The 4,517-nt window shown below is 36.3% G+C and overlaps 1 protein-coding gene and 1 long non-coding RNA gene across 2 annotated transcripts in view; both read left to right on the forward strand.

Annotated features, from left to right (window-relative positions):
- The first annotated feature begins 463 nt into the window (after positions 1-463).
- LOC112159589 lies at positions 464-1,426 on the forward strand. Its single transcript, XR_002921511.2, has 3 exons — positions 464-800; positions 992-1,050; positions 1,286-1,426. It is a non-coding gene; the product is annotated as an uncharacterized LOC112159589 (long non-coding RNA).
- Positions 1,427-2,927: 1,501 nt separating this feature from the next.
- camk1gb (calcium/calmodulin-dependent protein kinase IGb) overlaps positions 2,928-4,517 on the forward strand; it is a 14,709-nt gene continuing 13,119 nt past the window's right edge. Inside the window, exon 1 of the mRNA XM_024292077.2 lies at positions 2,928-3,323. The gene's annotated coding sequence lies outside the window, so the exon portion shown is untranslated. The remainder of the gene's footprint in view (positions 3,324-4,517) is intronic.

Here is a 4,517-nt window from a genome sequence, read left to right on the forward strand (position 1 = left end):
CAAACAAACAACAACAAAATGAAAGCCAAAACAAAACAAGCTCTACCTTTAAAACAAACAAACAAAACAATTCAAAACAACAACAAAAAACAACTCGCACTTAAAAGCAAACAAAATAAAAAAAAAAATTGAAAACAAAGAAAAATGATTCAAAACAAAACAACACAAAACAAATAATTTGTTAAACAAAACAAAATCAAAACAAAACCGAAACCAGTTAATAAAAAACAATTCAAACCAAAACTAAGCTAAAAAAAACAAAAACAAAACAAAAAATAAATAAATAAAATACAAAACAATACAAATTACTTCAATAAATTGGCATTTATAAAATGTAATAAGATTAATCATCACAGTCACTCAAACTAATGTTTTATTCTGTGACTTTATTTGAAAAGACCTCCTTGAAGTTGTAAACAGTTTAATGACGGTTACCCCCCCCAACCCCCGTGTTTACATCTCCTCTCAGACCTGTTGTTCAGAACACGGCTCTTTGCTTTCCCGTGTCGTCGGCGGTTTGTCAAACGTGATCAGAGAGGCTCTTCTGTGTGTTCAGCAGGACGTGTCCTTTGTCACTGCTGTGAGTGAGAGGTGACATGAGCTGCTGCAGATTAATAGATAAGCCTGTTAAAGGTGAAGTCTGCAGACTGCATTATAACCCGTCTGCATGGAGACGGAAACCTGCAGCTGCTCTGTGGAGAAATGAGGCAATCCTTTCAGACTTAATGTTATTCTCACCAGGAGTTTTACAGACAGAGCTTTATCTTTGTGTCACAAATACAATGACATTTATAACTGAGGTAAAAAGTGAATGTAAATAACTGTTGTTGTTGTTTAGTATCTTTTTTTAAATTCTGCTTGTTTTTCAAATTTAACACTCATTTTTTATTTTTCTAAGATCTAATTTAGTAGGTGTAATTTTATTATTATAAATTCTTGTTTTTAAATAACTATCTCTGTCTATTCTATCAACACTTGCATCCTTTTCAAGGTGACATGGTTGCTGGAGCCTATCCTAGTGACGGTTGAGCAAAGGTGGAGCCTGCACAGGTTATCATTCTGGGTTTTTTTTTTGTGTGTGTAAAGTAATAACTCTATACAGCCATAATGTTACTAGGAAGATCATAAACTATTTTTTTTAATACATAACAGAAATATCAGAATTTAAACATTAATTTCTACATTTAACTGTTTCATTATTTAAGTTCTGCCCAATAAACAAATACTTTGCACTTAAGGAGATTTTTCAGTTTCCCTTTTTATCTCTTTGCTTTCCTTGAATCAGGTTTAGAGGAAGACCAAAGAGAAGATCCATGGAGGCAGTGATGGAGGACATGAGGATGTAAATGGAGGCGGATGACTCGCTGTGACGGCCCCTAAAGAGAGAAGCCAAATGACAGACAGAAGAAGCATTTTGGAAAAAGTTTGTTCTTTTTTGTTTGCATTTTTTCCTTATTGCAGTAGCTCACCTGTAACTATAAAAATCAAAAATTTAGAATAAATACCATTATGTGAATAAACAAGGATTAACATGAATGTAATGTTTTTGTTGCACATGAAGAACAAATGACAGTTTAGCATGTTCCTTCAGTTCTCTCCAGTATACATTACTTTTTATACAATCATCCCATAATGACATATAACTGTAATCTAACTCAATAGACCACAATACAATACATTGATCATGTGACACAGTGAAGCAACAGGTAAACTTTATCCTTCTGTCAGTACTCTTATCATTGTCTGTATGTGAGAACTGGACAGAGTGAGAAGATGTTAAAAATGTATCAGAGCATGAATGATTATTCTAACAAATATAATGACCTGAAGCTTTTTAGTTTGCCAACAGAAGTCTCTGCGATTTCAGGTACTTCCTGTTTGAGGGGGGAGGGGTCACTCAGTCCAGATCCTATTTACAGTCAATGGATCTTGCTGACCGTTCTGCACTCTGAAGTGAACAACTGTTGGTTTTACAGCTACTTGATGGTGAAATTCTGCTTTGTACTTTCTTTTGTGGCAAAGTTTAACTCCATAACAGCAATTTGGGTTGATTACCGACTAGAACCCAACATGATCCACAAAGCCTCACTTCACTGAAAAATGCAAGACTGTATATATGTTTCTGGGACTCATCCATCCATCTCTTTTGGGGTTGCTGGAGCCTATCCCAGCTGCTGTTGGGTAACAGCAGGATACACCCCAAACAGGTCACCTGTTTGTAACCATTAGGCAAGTCAGTTTTAAATATCACTGAATTACAAAAAATAGATATATCTTTTTCCCTACATGTTTCCTTTTTAAGTTTCTTTTCTTTTTTTTTTTTACTTTGGACTCCAGTGCATTAAATTTATAAATAAAAACCCCAGAAAAGAAGACTGCCTTGCTGAAGCATTTACTCGAATAAGAAATAAGCAAAGTCAAACATTTTCTGTTATATGTTTGTGTAGTTGTGTGCTTAAACTAAACTTTTTTTTTTTGCAGAATATAAGTGCTTTGGATTCTGACAGTATATTAAACGTTTTACCACCATTTTACTGTATTGACCGTGTTTTAAATTAAATTAAAAACAGAAACAATTGAAATGAATGGAATAATTAAATAACATCACGTGGCTCAGAGCCTCACGTTCCAGACTCCTGTTCTATGCATTCATAACTGAATAATCTCTGCTGTGCTCATTTACATTAACGTTTATGTTTTAGCTGTGAAGAATTTTCTTTTTTAAAGCCACACATACAGCCAGCAGTGGATGCAGTTTAGTTTTCTGGACTAAAACCTTAAAGATTTGTTTGGTTGTGACTTTAAATTAAAAATTAAATGGTAAAGGTTGGAAGACAATACTCAGCATGAAGGCACAAATCTTTTTCATTGTGAGTCTGCAGATCTGATCATATCAGATTTTTCAAACGGCGACTGCTTTAAGACTGTTCAGGATCAAAATTGAAAATAGGATTTTAAATAGATAGTCAAGTACCTGAAATAAAAAATAAAAAGACACCTGGTCTCCGTGGTTACAAGTTTCCGACCTTTCTGTGTTTTGGCATATATAAAAATAAAGAATTCCAAATATTGAGCAAAAATGATGCAGTACGATGGAGAACAACCGCAGAAACAGCATACCTGCCCTGAAGCCACGCCCCCTGACTGCTGCAAACTGGCAGCGTCACCTGAGAGACGTGCTGGCCCCGCCCCTCTGATGCCGCCGTAATCTCCGACGTGACGCCGGACTATATGTACCGTTCCCGGCATCGCCGCGCGTCCAGACGCCGCAGAGCTTTGGTCAGGAGAGTCAGAGCGGAGCTCCGTCAGCGCACAGCTTCTCGGTGAGTCAGTCAGCATCTCCTCTCTGTCATTTTACATCTAGGGTGTGTTTGTGAGGGTTGTGTTGGTCTGATGTGATGCATCAGCATCCCTTCTCTTTGTTTTTTTATTTTTATTCTGGACCACTTTGACTGCAAAACGTGGACTTTTATTTTGAAGGGCTTGTCCCCAGTTGTTGTACTTCATTATGATTTTATTCACAAACTTCCCCTTAGAGTTCACACCGTTTGAATTAAGACGTCTATTTCATCCCTGCAGGGATTTGCTTCAGGATGTTCCTGTGAGTTTGTAGAGGGGGGTCAGATCCTGAGATCAGGAGTCACTAATCCATTATATAAGAAAAAAGAGGGCAGGGAGGCAAAGTGGGTAACCTGTTGATTTGAAGTGCTCCTAATCCGCCCCGTGGCAGCGCCTCCTGTCCTGTTCTGGTCTGACCTGACCCAACATGAGATCTGGAAACATCTTCAGACGTTCTCTGAACTGGATTTTGGACTAAAGTATGCTTGACACTTTTGGGCCAGGGGGGTCAAACTCATTTTGGTTTGGGGGGCCATATTCAACCGAATGATCTGGACCGGTAACATAATCAAATCAAATATACTTTATTGTCTTGAAGGACATTTGTCTTGGATTCACAGTCCTGGTGGCTGCGTGACTACATTCACGCTCACATAACTCTATACAACGAAATAGCAAAAGAAACTTAAGAATATAAGAAATTAGGGAAAAAAAGATGTGGGATATTGAAAGTGCTGAGCCAGATTTAACACCTCTAGAAAGAACTTTTTTGCACAATGACTTCAAAAGCTAAAAAGTAAACTATCTTTAATCCATAAAATGAGCTCATGTTCTTAGTCTGACTTGTATAGTAGTGCTCAGTAGCGCCGCCCTAATGGTAAGAGTTCATATTCTTCTTATTTTATATTTTATTTCTTTATATACATATATATGAAAGTGCTATATAAATAAAGATTTGATATTCGCTGTGCAGTGAATAGCCAAATAACGTCTCAACTTGTTATTTGTAGCTTTTGTTTCCTCATTTAAGTTAGTAGCATAATCGGTTATTATTATCTTTTTGATGACTTTGGATAATTGTGGAATCTCACCTAATAATTTTTCTAATATATTATTTTTTTATACTTATTCTAAAAGAAAAATGCTGTTAATTTCTTTGTCTTTTCTTATGTCGGTAT

This window comes from Oryzias melastigma, linkage group LG7, assembly GCF_002922805.2.
Source record: "Oryzias melastigma strain HK-1 linkage group LG7, ASM292280v2, whole genome shotgun sequence".
Classification (NCBI taxonomy): domain Eukaryota; kingdom Metazoa; phylum Chordata; class Actinopteri; order Beloniformes; family Adrianichthyidae; genus Oryzias; species Oryzias melastigma.